Source organism: Aplidium turbinatum, chromosome 13 (assembly GCF_918807975.1).
Source record: "Aplidium turbinatum chromosome 13, kaAplTurb1.1, whole genome shotgun sequence".
In the NCBI taxonomy this organism is placed as follows: domain Eukaryota; kingdom Metazoa; phylum Chordata; class Ascidiacea; order Aplousobranchia; family Polyclinidae; genus Aplidium; species Aplidium turbinatum.
The window spans coordinates 10,415,640-10,430,972 of NC_137484.1; the positions used below are offsets into that span (position 1 = coordinate 10,415,640).

General features: G+C 40.5%; 1 pseudogene; it reads left to right on the top strand.

The window, feature by feature from the left end:
* Positions 1–4,892: 4,892 nt before the first annotated feature.
* On the top strand, positions 4,893–13,070 carry LOC145781630 (uncharacterized; annotated as a pseudogene).
* Positions 13,071–15,333: the final 2,263 nt, after the last annotated feature.

Below are 15,333 nucleotides of genomic sequence, written 5' to 3' on the forward strand. Positions count from 1 at the left end.
GCCCCACGATCTCCCTTAATACCGAATTGTGTCGTTCCGTGATGACAGTCATCACGGTAGGGCAGTGATTCAATATGTGGGGGAGAGTCTCTTCCGCTTTCCCACACGCACGACACATGGAAGGTAGGTAACGGCGGCCATGGCTTGGTTTTGATTCAAGTGGCATTAGATTCAATCTAGCTTTGTACGCAAATACTCGGTCCGCGTGATCCAGGAGCTCCGGGCGCCGGGTCCAGGAATTTGAAAATCCGGACAAGCAGTGGGCACTGACCGTCTTGCCTTGGTCAGGTTTGGATTCCCACTGTCTCCTCCACCACAAGTCATTGTGTTGATGGAGGGTCGGCACCACTTTTTTCCTTATAGGAGGGGTGATTGTGGAGCTCCCCGCGGCCAACTCAAGGCCGCCATCCGGGCGGGCGGACCAACGTACGTTCAGGCGACGGGTGGCCGCCGGGACACGGCCCCACAGGCTCTCGCCTGTAGGGCACGGTCTAGGACGGGCGCCGTCAGGAGGGGGGTCACTATTCAGATAACTGGCCAGGTGGTCAGTCGTGGGATCTGGAGTGCCGAACCTCAGACAGGCATGACGCCTAAGCTGCCCGAGAGCGACGGCAGAGACAATGCTGTCAGGTGACGTCAGCATCTTGAAAGCATGAGCTAGCGAAAGCGTGTCACTTTCGCGACACAAGTTGGTGATGCCCAAACCTCCCAATGCAGGCTTACAGTAAAAGAACGCGCTGCAGGCCCACTTGGGAAGACGCCACGCCACCTTCAAACACCGCAAAACCAGTCGGTCAAGCTTCAGAAGCTCATACTGTCTAACGCGTCGCACTCGCAGATGGTATGACGCGGACGGGAGAATGATGGAAGTGAGTGCCAGAAGTTTCTGGCTTGGGGTAAGAAAGGATTTCATCAATAAGGAAATGTGCTTCTACAGAGTGGAGATGAAGGGTTGGGTTAGGGATGCGTCCGAGGCGTAACCGGTTCGAGCGCCGAGGTATTTATACGTCTCGCCTTTGGGGATGACTCGAATTTTCTCCCCGGCAAGGGAGAAAGGTTTCGGGTCGACCCGCAGACGGGACGCCGACACTTTCCCATAGGAAAGGGTGCCACACTTGCGTGGGTTGAACCGTAGCCCGGACCAGGAAGAGAAGGGTTCAGTAGCAGATAGAAGAGAGATCATCTGCTCGCGATCGGAAGAAACGAGACAGATGTCGTCCGCATAAGCCATACAACGCACTTTGATGTCGTCTTCTTTGGCAGGAAGGTTGTAGCCGCAATCCGTTTTGTCACGGACGCCCCTGAGGAGCACCTCGATGACCAAATTGAATAGCAGCCCAGACAACGGGCAGCCCTGACGGACTCCCCGCCCCACAGGGATACGGTCGGTTTCACCATTGCCGCAGCGGACGGTGCAGGTGTTGTCGACGTATATGTTGGAGATGCACTCAATAAGGTCTGTGGGGGCGTCGAAATGACGCAGGACCTCGGCTATGCATTCGTGCCGGACACTGCCAAAGGCGTTTCGAATGTCCAGAAACGCAACTGACACAGGCCTTTTGCGTGACTGTGCATCCGAGAGGATGGTGTCGAGCATGAACACATGCTCATAGACGCCCTCTGTGGGCATGAATCCCTTTTGCTCTCGGCTGATAACATTCCCCTCCACCGCCCATCGCTGCAGGCGCCGGGCCAATACGGCGGCGTAGATTTTATAAATGTTTCGGCAGATGGAGATGGGCCGCCAGTTGCTGACGTCGTGCAGGTCACCCTCAGGGTCTTTACATATGAGTGTGATCCTGCTGGTTCTCCACTGGTCAGTACACGACGGTTGATCCGGCAGGTCTCGAAAAGGCTGGCCAAGAGTCCCCCTCTTGGATCCAGGATCTTCCAGAAACCGTAGGACAATCCGTCAGAACCAGGGGCGGAACCGACATCAAGCGACTGGAGGACCGCCTCCACCTCCCGGGCCGTAATGGGACCTTCACCGTCATCGACGGGAAAGAGGTTCACACTATCATGCTCGTAACGGTGGGAGTTCATCCACTTGGGCATCTGCGAGCAACTCCCAGCTTCAGGAGCGGTCATGTCGCGTCGAAATCTCTCCTCAATTTCTTGAGGTGGGATTTCGCAACGACGGTCACTGTTTTTTTCCTTCAACGATCCGGCGGACTGTTCCCTTCGCGTCCCGTGAGAAGGCGGCTCGCAACCCCACGCCCCTACAATATCGGGCTCCGTTCCCGCGCGAACCCCCGCCGTCCGACCGAGGAGAACCCCCGTTCGAACGACGGCGAGCCGCGCGAGCCCGGGCGCCACGATTGAAGCGTGGTTTGCGAGGACGTGTCCTCTTGGGCGGCGAAGTGCCAGCGGTCCACTCTTCCAATTCAATGCAGAACCGGTCGAAATTTATGCCACCCGCTAAAGTAAGGTTCACTAAACTGCAAAGAGCCCGCCTGGAGCTTTTCGTCTTACTTTCCCTGACTGGTTCAACAGGGTCTTGGATGGATCGTTGAATGTTGGGTGAGATGGACATCCCTGGGGTAGTCTGTGGGAGTCCGGAGTCAATCGTGGCTTGGTTGCATGTCATGGTGTCACTTCGGGGTTGAGTCAAGGTTTGGGAAGAGATAGTTGGCAGGAATTTAGAGTGGGTGGTTTGGGTAGGTGGGATAAAAGGTTGGGCTTCAGCAGACAGCGTCGAGGTACAAGGTTGTATAGGACAGATGGGAGCAGGATTAAAGGGTAAGGAGGAGTGAGATGAATAGCGCTGAAGAGAATTAGGAGAAAAGGTTTGCATGGGCGGCTTGGAGGAGCTGATGGGGTCCCCAGCTTCAGCTCCGGTGGTAGCCGTCAGAGGCAGAGAAGAAGAAGGGCGCGAAGCCGGCTTGGATAAACCGAGCGAGTCCACTGCCACGGCTCTGGTGGAGGTCGGCTTGCGCAGAGGTACATGTAGAAAATGGTTCGCGCTAACAGTAGGGCCGTAACAGTCCGTGGTCGGGCTATCGGGCAAAGAATTGGAGGAAGAGGAAAAAGATTCACTGTTCGACGAGTCGGAAGAGTCCCCACTTTCCGACCCAGGTCCGGCCGAAGACAGATGAGGAAGAAACAACACATCTAGGTCAGGCAAGCTGTCAGTGTCAGCAGGGCTGAGCGAAGTCTTGCCTGGATGAGATAGAACAGTACGGAAAAGTTCAGGCATAAAGTCAGGTGGGGGGGGCAAAGTGGAAGTGCTGTCTAGGCCTTGGCGCCAGAAGACTTGAGAACGGATGACAGAAGAAGGGGGAAGAGGGGATGACCCCTCGACCGATGCGCCTGCAGTCGAGGGCCGGCGCCTTCCACGCCTGACAACAGAGGCGTAGGAAAGCCCAGGCTTGGTCATCATAGGGGGTCTGGTTTGGCTCTCCAAGGGTGTCGGGTCATTGCTCAGCCAGGGAAGGCAGGTTGGCAATTGAAGGCCCTCGGGGCAGGATCGCCAATGCTCTTGGGCCCCATCCAGCTTGTAAGCTCGAGGGAGAACACGGCAGCACCTGCTGCAGGTGATCAGGAACTCGGCGCGCGAACCATGAAATGCTCGCATATGGTCCTGATACGCCTGCACATCTCGGTAAGGTTGAGATGCCCTCCTGCAAGTGGAGAAAGGACAGAGAAGGGGGAATAGATTGGGGAGGGTGAGGCGAATAGGGCAGACGGACTGCAGTCTATTCGACCTCGGGAAGGGTGACTCGAAATGGGTGGGGTAGCCACGATGTGGTGCGGAATTGCGGATCGGACACTCGTCACCGTGACGAAGTGACGAGTTCGCAAAAAGCAGTGAGTCTACCGGGGAGGCTTCACCATCTGGGTTGAATGAGTGACCACTCACAGGAACCTGCTTCCTCGTCGGCCAGCCTAAGCTAGTGGACTGAGAAGATGGAAGGGAGAAACCAACACCGGCCAGGTTATCTCTAGAAGTCTTCAAACCTGCACTACTTGAAAAGCGAGACATAATTCAAATGCAATAATTATAAAAAGCTGGTTATTACAAAGATTTAAAGTTTACGGCGACGTTTCTAAATTTAGAGATTTAAAAGTGACGATATAAGAACTGGTAGCAGATTGTGATGAAATGAATTTAAAAACCAACGATTTACTAAAGATTTGTCTGATAAAAAGCAATTTACGTTGATTTAACGTTACAGGATAATATTATAATGTAAAAATGTTAGTGACAGATAAATAAACTAAAAAAAAAAAATTTTAATTACGAATTGGTGGGAGAAATAAGAGGAAAATGATAAAGCTTTAAGAGCAATTGAATGAATGTACAATTGTGACGTCAGATCGTAAACTTTACTCCAGCTGGCAGAGTGACCCTGCGACGATTAATAAAATACAACAATTAAATATAATATAATACGCCAATAGTCGTTACAATTGATTGGAAATAAATCAGTTAAATGGTTTCGGATCAACGATTAAGGATTCAGTATAAAACAATTAAAAGCGACACGTAATTCAAGCTTAAAAAGAGAGAATATGGAATTGAATTTGGGGAGCACTGGCAACACTAGGTTTTTTTTTTTAAATTGATGCTAAAAAGCTATGAAGAAAATAATCAAAATGGGTGGAATTTGGGTAATTAAATGGGCAAAATAACTTATTTTTACAAAAATTTGAAGACACAACAGGCTGGTTATACAAATTAACTAAAATTATTGAAATTGGTAAAAATTGAGAGACAATATTGGTACAGAGAAGGTCAAAAATTAGGCTAGGATTTTTTTTTTTTTTAAATATTGCAATTGTTTTTAAATTTACGAATAAAGGTTATTAAAATGGAAATAAAACACAAATAATTACAGTTTTAAAGTCTTTCTGTCCTTCTTAAGCTAAAAAATACTGTCTTCGGGGTAAAGATGGAGGGTAACAAGACCGGGCTGGAATTGCGAATCCCGGTGCTTGCTAAGGGTGGGAAAGGTTAACAAGGGTAGAGGTTGGGTACTGAAGTCTTTTCCGTTGATTGGGTAGGGGTTGATTATTAAGCTAGTCTTCTTTGTCCATTGTAGATGAATTTTTCTTGAGCTTTTTTGTCTTTAATTTTTCCGAATGGCTGAAAACTGTGTAGGCTACTTTTGTACTTGTACTGGCAAGTTTCTTTATCCAAACTGTCTACTTTCCTGGCGAAGTTTTGCTTTTAAAAGCAACGACTTTGTGCAGTTGTGTGACTATTTAAATTCACTTCGCAAAAAGATCTTATATTGCACAGCTCTGCTTAGCGATATTTTGCTTGAGTAATCGACCGCCGCTTCGTGGTAAAAAAGTGAGGCATGTTAAGGCTTCTTTAAAAATGCTAAACCTTGTGGAATGCATTCCTTGTAAAAAATAAGAAATATATCACCGCATTAAACTTCACCAACACCTTGACTGCTCCATCGGTGGACTTTATGTTCATCATCATCATTAAGTTCCTTCCTCTCGTCGAGGGTTGGACTTGGAGGCAATGAGGTGCCAAGTTTCTCTGTTGTGAGATTTTTCTACTGTACTTTTGTAATTAAGTCCTGACCAGCCTTCAATATCATTAGTCCAAATTCTCGGTGGTCTGCCCTATTTCGTTTGCCGTTAATTATTCCTTCTAGTAGTTGTCTTTCAATAGCATTGTTTGTTGCGAATCATGTGGCCAAAACATTGCAATTTTCTTGATTTAATTGTTTGTAGAATTTCCATGTTATTTTGTATTGTAGATAGTATATACGTGTGTTTGTTTGTGATTTCATCCTTCCATGAAGTTTTGAGCATTCTTGTATAAATATAAGTTTATGTTAAAACTTTATGCTACAAACCAACTTATATTTACACTTGCAGGTGTTTATGGAGGTTTTGAAACGTTGTACTAGTATGTTATTAAAACATGATTTTTTTTAGGGGGAGAGGAGGGCAAGATAAAAATTTGGAAAAGCGATTGCCCCTCAGGCCTCCCATGGCTACGTCTCTGAATCAATCGATGCTGACTTTTGTTGAAGTGGTACATCAACGAGATGTAAATGAAACAACCCAAAAGGCGGAGGATGCGTTATTAATTTTATAAATTATACCTTATGCTTTAAAATTGCAGTCGCCGTATGTGTATTAGGGTGTTTCATTTTTTCCATACTTTCGAAATTAAAAACGTTCGGGTTTGCGTATGATGGGATTTTGGACACTGATTTAAAAAATGTAATTTTTATTCCATTATGACGTCATTTAGATGTGGCACCGCGTGGTCGAAATTCGTGTGGGGCTAAAAATAGTGGATTTTGCATAGCTCGGTAACGGAACATGGTAGAGAGACGAAATTGGTGTCAAAATGCGCAGAAGGGCCGCTTTCCTATACCTTCTTAAGAGACTTCATTGCCGTATCTTTCCCGCAAAGCGAATTATATCAAAAAAACGATATTTCGCATAAACAAGGTGTTGCTATAAGTTTAATTTTTTCGTCAGTAGAGCTGTTGCTTTTATCTTGCATTACTGCTACAAAGCTAAGAAAAGGAAAAACAATGAAAGCTGAGAGTGAGACCTATTTGGATAACTTGAAAAGTTCCGACGAAGACGAAACAAGGGCAGCTTTCCTATTCCTTCTTAAGAGACTTCATTGCCGTATCTTCGCCGCAAAACGAATTATATCGAAAAAACGTTTTTTTACAACTTATGATGCACGGTACTTGTTTTGCTCCTAAACAAGTTATTTTTCGTAATACTTCTTTAACGGTCTCGAGGTAATTGTTCTGTTGCAAACTTAGCAATTGTATTCGTAATGCAAAGCTGAGAATTTGCAGAGATAAATTGATACTTGTACGATATCAATACTGTTAAACTTGCTAATGATGTCTACAGTTAATCTTGCAGTACTGTATATCTGAACGATGTTTTGCAAAACCGGCTTACATTTCTGGACGTTCTCATTTCTTTCACTCTATTGCCTGTATTAACTGATCGTTCTAATAACAACATAACTCTTTAACAGCAAACAACGCTACCGGTACTATAATAAGCACTATCATTCCTTGTTGCACAAAAATGCACGAAGTCGCAAATCGGCACGTCGGTTGCTTTCATCACTAATTCGTTCTTTTATAACATTTTTGAGCTTTCCGATTCGTCGCTCAGTGGAACGATTACTGTTATCAATCGACCTCCAGAAAGATGGAGGTGCATCATGGGCGCACATGACGCATGTTGCAATATGAGTTGCATAATGCATATGGTTTCTTGTTTATAAATCAAAAGATGCTTCAAATTGTGTGGTACATCCATAAATGTGGAACAAGCCAACACCAGCATGCACATTTGATCGCTCCTAAAGTCGTCGTTTTGTCCTTCGGTAACTTTCTTGTGTTCAGCAAACCATTCGATTTGTTTGTGCATTCTATTGACCTTCTGAAGATTTTACTGCATTCTAAACGTTTGTTAACCCCCGACTTTTTACCAGCATTGACCGTCGTCGTGTCTGCCATCACTGAATAAATATTAGGCAAAATACTTTTGCAAGCATCTTGTGTGATGATATTGTACAAAATTTCACTTGTGACAGATGTACCGGAAGAAAAAGATTTAACTGCGATCAATGCTTTCGCCTTGCCACGCTTCTCATTGATAAACTGGCCAAGGAAAACATTCTGCACTTCAACTTTCTGCAATGCCATCATGCGAACTTTTTTATGTTGACGGAACATCGTCGATGGTGAAGCAGCGATTTCAGCACCTCCACAGCAGAAGGGTTCTGGTCGGATTGCTGACGGATGCTTGTCATTCGGTGGTCTGCGAGTATGCAACTTTCACTACTCACTTTCAGAGTCTTGCGAACTGACTCCCACATGTGATCGGTTTTAGCAAAAAAGTTGTTTGTTTGTTTATCTTTATCCTGCATTGCGGGAAAGCGGACTTGAGCGCTATGCATCGGTGTACGCCTTCCGACGTACACCTGACCCACGCTGCAGCCGACGGCAATGTCTTTTCCGGTTGTCTACTCTACTTATGACTTATAGACGGCAATGTCTTTTCCGGTTGTCTACTCTACTTATGACTATAGTTGGATCAGTTTCGTCTTTATCAGAACTTTCCAAGTTAGCCAAATGGGTCTCACTCTCAACTTTCATTATTTTTCCTTTTCTTAGCTTTGTAGCAGTAATGCAAGCCAAATTTGTAGCAACAGCTCCACTGACGAAAAAATTTGAACTTATAGCAACACCTTGTGTATGCGAAATATCGTTTTTTCGATATAATTTGCTTTGCGGGAAAGATACGGCAATGAAGTCTCTTAAGAAGGTATAGGAAAGCGGCCCTTCTGCGCATTTTGACACCAATTTCGTCTCTCTACCATGTTCCGTTACCGAGTTACGGGAAATCCCCTATTTTTAGCCCCACACGAATTTCGACCACGCGGTGCCACATCTAAATGACGTCATAATGGAATAAAAATTACATTTTTCAAATCAGTGTCCAAAATCCCATCATACGCAAACCCGAACGTTTTCAATTTCGAAAGTGTGGAAAAAATGAAACACCCTAATGTGTATGCTTCGTTTTGAAACGTAAAGGATGCAGTTGTTACACTGCATGTTGCAAGGAATGTAGGTAAAAATCCATACGGAAAATATTCATAAAGAAAAGATCCATACAGAAAACATCCTGACTGAACTACTACTGTAAATATCCTTATTTTTCAAGAGAAGGAGTATTTTCTGAGTGAATATTTCCTAGTAACTTAGATGTTTTCCAGGTAGATATTTTCCAGGTAGATATTTTCCTTATAGATATTTCTGTATCAATGTTTCGTATACATTTTTACAGATTATACCATTGAAAATTACTACTCTTGTAGTAACTATAACATGCACCTAAAATACTAATAATGTAGCCCACAGTACAAATTGTACATCCATATTCCATAATCCATACGCAAAAACGAAAACTTCTTTATTTCTCAGAGCAATCAAAAATTTTAACATAGGCTATAGTACCGCCAATGTTGCAAATAACACTTATTTCCATTGTAATTTTGTTTTATAATATTGTGATGTCACGTGTAGTAGCGTTGATAGAGGAGTTTAGACTCTAGACTAAAGGGTACCTTTGAAACCTGGAACAGTAGGCTATGATTTTAAGGACCTTTAATCTTTTCAAGGGATCCTGGAACTTGAAGAAACCACCGCATATTCTTTGAATAGAGCGCTTTTCTTAGAAGTGTCCTGATTTGTGGGCCCGAAGATCTTATTGGTACCGGGCCCAAATTATCCCCTAAACTAAACGGCCTTGGTTAAACGTGTTTGTTCTTTTGCTAACTGTGATTCAACGATAACCAAGCTATCAGCACATCAAGATTACTTGAATCGTATTTTAGCTTCCTGTTGACCAATTCCGGTTTAATAATTTCGGTTGAGTCAGGTTTGATGATTCCAGTGTGATGATTTAGTTGTTTTTCTAGATCTAGTCAACTTCGTTTATTACAATAACTAGCCTACAGCCTAGGCTTATAGGGCTACAATGACACTGATTTAAACATACGTAGCTTAGCCTACTATAAATCGATTCATCGCGTCTGCACTATTCATTGTGGTTTTAATTATTATTGCATTGTTAGTTGTTACCCAATGTTGAGTAGTTGAGCAGACATCGCGACCCAGAGAGGAAGATTAGTGGACCACTGGCGTAAGGTAGCTTAGTTGTGTTTTGAAGGGAGCAAGCCTTGATGAACAGACAGTTAAGGTAGATCTTCTGCAAGTAAACTTAGACTGCAGCTGCCGTGAGATGCAAAGCAATCTTTAAAACAGGGAATAACTGAAAAATATTGCTTCTAGTTAAAATGTGGTGTTGAATGACTTTACACATGTGCTAACGTTTAAACCAAAAATGTTGTTTTTGTCGTCCTTATTTTCGAGTGCAAATCGAGGGTAGCCCTGGCTATAATAGTTCCACGCTGGAACCGCAATTAAACTTTTTTTTTCTGCATGGTGTCTATATAAAGCAATTCTCGTTAAATTTGATAAAGGTTGACTTGGAAAGAGTTTTTCAACCATTTGATGCACTTTGAACAATATTTCATCCTTGTTATTGATTTGTTAAACGAACAGTCAATAGTCGACTCAGCTCTTTAAAAAATAATTCTTCAGGTAGGCTACGGTAAGGAAGATGTGGTAGCCTACCTTCCAGACAAAAGTAGGTTTTTTAAAGCTAAAATGTTTATTTTTCTAGTAATTTCTAAAAAATTTCAAAGAACAATTTAAGTATTAGGCCTATCTTAAATATTTTCTCTACTTTAATTTTAAGTGAATTTGCACGGATTTCAATATTTGTAAAAAAACTGGTTTCAAGACCCAAGTGGGTGGGACCTTCCAACCATTAACCACCCGTGTGTAATTTTTAAACCACTTTGCTTAATTCAAGTTAGCAATAAATTGATAGTTAAAAGGTAGTTATATTTGAGTTTGAATACAATGCAAGCATTATTTTAAACATAAAATCGCTTCTTGTAGCATCAAATCAATCTAAACTGCGGTAGAATTGGGTGTCAAAAAATCTTTATCATAATTTTTTAGTTAACAACAATACAATAGGCTATGTTTTTGTACTTATGATAGACTTCAACTGTTTAGATATTGGTCTCGAAGTGTTTGTGATATTTAGATGAGATGAAATACTGCAAAGCATTTTTCATCTTTGTTGAAATTCGTCAACTACTAGTTTAAAGGCCCCTGACCAACTGGTTTAAAGATCTCATATGGCACCGTGCATGGTTTTTAAACTAGCATTTCTTACTGGCATAATCTCAGTTTTAATAATTTCTTATAAGTTACAGTACTTATTTGTTTGAAGTAATAAGTATAACCCTTTAAGATAATAAAAAAAAAACACTGAAAAGGCGCTAAACTACGAAAACCTGTTGTGCTAAAAATTACTTTTGGTTGTTTAAAACAGAATACTTTAAAAAAAAGTTATCTTTTTATCACAGTTTTGCTGAGATCTTTTGTAAATCATAAATTGAAATTAATCTAGACCGAAAAACGTTTAATTTGAAAATATTTTATTTAAAAAGAAAAAAATTAGGATCGTGGTTTAAAGATTACCAATTGGAATGATTGCACTTTGTCGTTGTAACCATCTAACTTATATTTGCACTCACAGCATATTACACTTTAAAACAATATGCTACTTTACTGAGAAACCAAAAGCTAAATATTAGTAATAAAAAATTAATTTTAAATAAAATACTACTAAAATTATCACGATTTCCAAGACCAGTAGGCCTATCTAAGTCATGGAAATAATTTTAAAAAGCTTAGTTCTGAATTAACCAGGAGAAGGTTATATTTAAGTCGGCTGACATTATCGTCAGCATATCAGTTTTGCAGGATTTTTTAAAGTAAATCACTTGGTTATGACAACTAGTCTTTGTGTCTGCAATGGACCCATCAGTTCAATGGGAATGAAAAAGTAACGACTTTGACCTGAAATGCAAGTTTAAATGGAGTTTAACAGAACTGCACTTTACCATAACGACTCAGTCGTGATTTTTAATAATTCTACTTTACTATGGACAGCTTGCCAGACAATTGTGGCAATATGCACAATATTGGACTTGTAGCCTATATATTAGTTTGCCTTCTATTCTTCTATTGGAGAAAATGTAGTGGCAAGCGTAAAATAATGGCTCATTCAAGTAACATCAAGATTTTTATACAGTCACCACATGTGAGTAACGAAGTTTCCCAAGCAGAGTGCGAAAAAGTGCATTTGCCACATCGACCTTTTGTGCCTCCAGTGCTGCAAGAGCGAAAACGAAAAGACCGAAAGTTGAAGTGCTGGATGTTTAGGATTGCCATTGGCTCTTCATTTTGTGCTTTAATGAAATATTTGATCGATCAGCTGAAGTTTTTCTATGTGTGGAATTTACGTTCAGATGCGGCATGTGAAGTGGTGAATGATATCACAGAAATTGCACTTTATGGAATTACATTAATGTTTGTGTAATCGTTTTTATGGCTTCGACAATGGACTTTCTACAACAACCCATCAGTTTAAGGGCTTGCTGTACCAACGAAGTTTCATCAAATTTATCAAGTTGGTGCCTGCGATAATAGTAGTACTAAGTATTATTTTAGCAGTATTTCATATTCTTCCCCGAAGATATGTAGCTTATGAAGGAACATACGAATACGTCGGATGTGTTTCTGTCTACGATGTGCTGAATAAGCACGAAGCTTGGTCAATCATATTTTATATCATAATATCATCTTTTTTTCAACTATCTCTAGTGTTTCTTTTCGTTTTTCCACTTTTAAAAAGAAAACTGGATGTATTAAAGCTTCGTTCACAGAACAGGCACCCAATTCTAAGGTCGCTCAAGGCACAAGTTCTTTACAGTACAGCTCAGAAAATCAAGACTCTTGTTTCATTGGAAATAACAATGTAGAAGCGGGCTCCAAAGTGGTTACAAAACAATCTAGCCTCTCAGTAGTTTTTCTCGATACCCATTCTTCCAACAACTCTGCTCAAACACTAGTAAGAATGTTGAAATACAACTTTGTTCAATTTTCTGTTTTGCAGTGCTGGATTTATTCAAAACGAACAATCATGTCAATGTCCCTATGTTGGAGAAAAAATTGAACAGTTTAGTCTATGTGAATAAAAAAAACTATGTAAAACAGTGTAGTCCACTAATTTACATATTGTTTTCATTTCAGATCCAAACGCAACCTTCTCCAAACACTCACATTAGCAAACAAAGAAATACGAAGCGATTAAAACAATCTGCATTTTCTGGGTCGAAAAAGAAGCTTTGTTGTGTTACCTGTGTTTCTTCAGGAAAAACGAAAAATATAAAGACAAACGACACAACCCAGAATGACTCCTTTCGTGTCATATGTAGAGTATTGATTTGGTGTTTAATATGCATTTTAAGCGACACTGCCAGTGTTGCCATAGCTCTTTCAATGGGTAAAGGAACACCTTTAATACTGCTCACCGCCTTGAATGACATAAATGTATTAATGAATCAATTTTGTATCATTGCAACCTACAAAAAGTGGCGTACCATTTTGTTTCCATTTTTCTGCAAATAAAACACTTGAAACATCACAAAAGCAAACCTTGTCACAGCTTTTAAATGCACACAGTATTTTTAAAGCCGAAAAACAAATAACAGGCCTACTTATTTAAAGAAAAGTAAAGCAAATTAATCAAAGTAATAGCCCAAAAATTGAAGGGCCCAACTTGCAAACGAAACATAAACACAAACAGCTAGTATATTGCAAATAAGAAATTAATAACTTAATATTGCAACACCTTTTTCCTGTATGTCAAAGGCTCTTTTGAATTGTTTTTTCTTTGCTGTTTAAGTCTTCATATACAACTTATCATTTTATTACCAAATGTAAAACCTTTTCAAATTTAGGCTACACCCACAATCAGTAACACAGTCATGGGGAGAGGGGAGTTGTAAATTGTAAATCTTCCATTTTACATGTAGCCTATAAGATAATGTTTAATATTTTAAACAATAAGTTAATAATAAACATCATTAAAAGTGGTTTAAAATATTCCTTGTTTTGTATTATAAGTCCGTTTTTTACCTTCAGTACCTTATAGATGTGTGTTGCAGTTTGTTTTTGTTATGTTGTGATAAGTTCAGTCTTCCCCGCATTGCTTCAACAATTGGTACACTTCGGTTGTTTTGGAAATGAGGAGAAGACTAATTTGTTCAATCGTCGGGATTCATACAATTACGGGATGACCAAGTAAGCTACGTTATCTGACAAGTGGAAGGCAAAGTATTGCCAAGTATTTTTTAGATTTTTAGAAAAAACTTAAAACATATTTTTGCCAAAGCTTGCCTGTTTAAAACTCACCCGACGTTTTAGTTGCACAAAAGAGATGTATTTCAAGTTTAATAAGTTTTTTTGTCTTTAAATGCTTAGTAATATGTTTTTTAAACTTGCAAGTTTTATTAAATTTAAGTTTGGTAGTTAAATTCCCTATATTGATGCAAGGTAACAGGTAGCAAAAATTCTATTAATTTTCGAAAAAAAATATCATAGTAAAGCTTTGAAGCAAGACATTCATCATGTGTGCCAACATAGGTCATAAAAATATATCCGTCAATGTCATAAATCGTCATTAGTGCGTTGCGAATTCCAACAAATTCTTTTAAGTGTTTCTCTTCAAAACTTATGAAACATTTGTTTCCATTGGGAGACGCAATAAAACCGCTAACTTAAAAGTTGAGATAAGTTTTTTTTTAGGTCGTCCGCAACCGCTTTGAGGGTGCTAAAAGGTTGAGAACCACTCAGAGTTTATCTTCAAAATTAGAAAAGTACGTAAAAAAAAACATATTTTATTAGTCAAACATTGCAAACAACTGTTAAGCCTACACAAAGTGTCGAAATGGCAACTACGGAAAAATACACTTTATGACAAGTTTTGAAAAGTGCAAAACTAAAAGTACTCTTTACCTCTCGCACTAGTTAAACCCCGCAAATATACTATTTTGCTGTGACATGATTTTCAAATTCATAACGGTTTGTCAGATCCGGGGTTTGGATGAACGTTCATATGATGTGAGATGAATCACGACAGACGTCACCAAGCTGTTAAGGTGCTAGCGAAAGAGATACAAGCTTGGCAGTTTCGCTGTGCTGCAGCCTTTGCTGTTCACTTGCTTCATGAAACATTCTAGACTTGACGAACGCCCTAGAAACTATGCATTCATTATTTGCATACACCGGCAGGACAACTTTACAAACTCAATCAGTTCGTGATCCACATTTTACCACAATTAAATTGATAGAATGATTGTTTATCTTTGCACTGAGAAAGCCTCTTTAGAAGCATACTTTTGACAGTTTCATATTCTTATTGTTGGCTGTAGGTAAGTAAAAGCGTTAGATTGTGCTGATGCAGGCTGGTCACCGAAATTAACAAAGTGAATTTTTCACTTGGTGAAGTACCGTTAGTTGTTATCCACTAGGTGACGTCAAATGGAAAGCTGTCCAATGTCCATGAAATGCGTTGCTCAAGCGCACACCATGTTTCGTTTCTTGATTTCGCCATTTTTTCGTTTACAAAGTCGGGAGCTTAGCTGGTCACAATATGGGAGTGAACAATAAATTTATGTAATATGACTATAAATTTATTACTAGAATAATGGTGAAAGCTAATTGAAAGTTAGGCTACGTCTACTGCTTATTCGTAAGAATTGATATATTGGTTTTGATGAAGCCTAGGTGAATCTTAATCTAAATTTCCTAATACAGTATAACATATTTTGTCAAGTTGAAATCTTCTGGTATAGAGCCTAGCCCTAGACCTAAGGTCTCAAACTCAAAT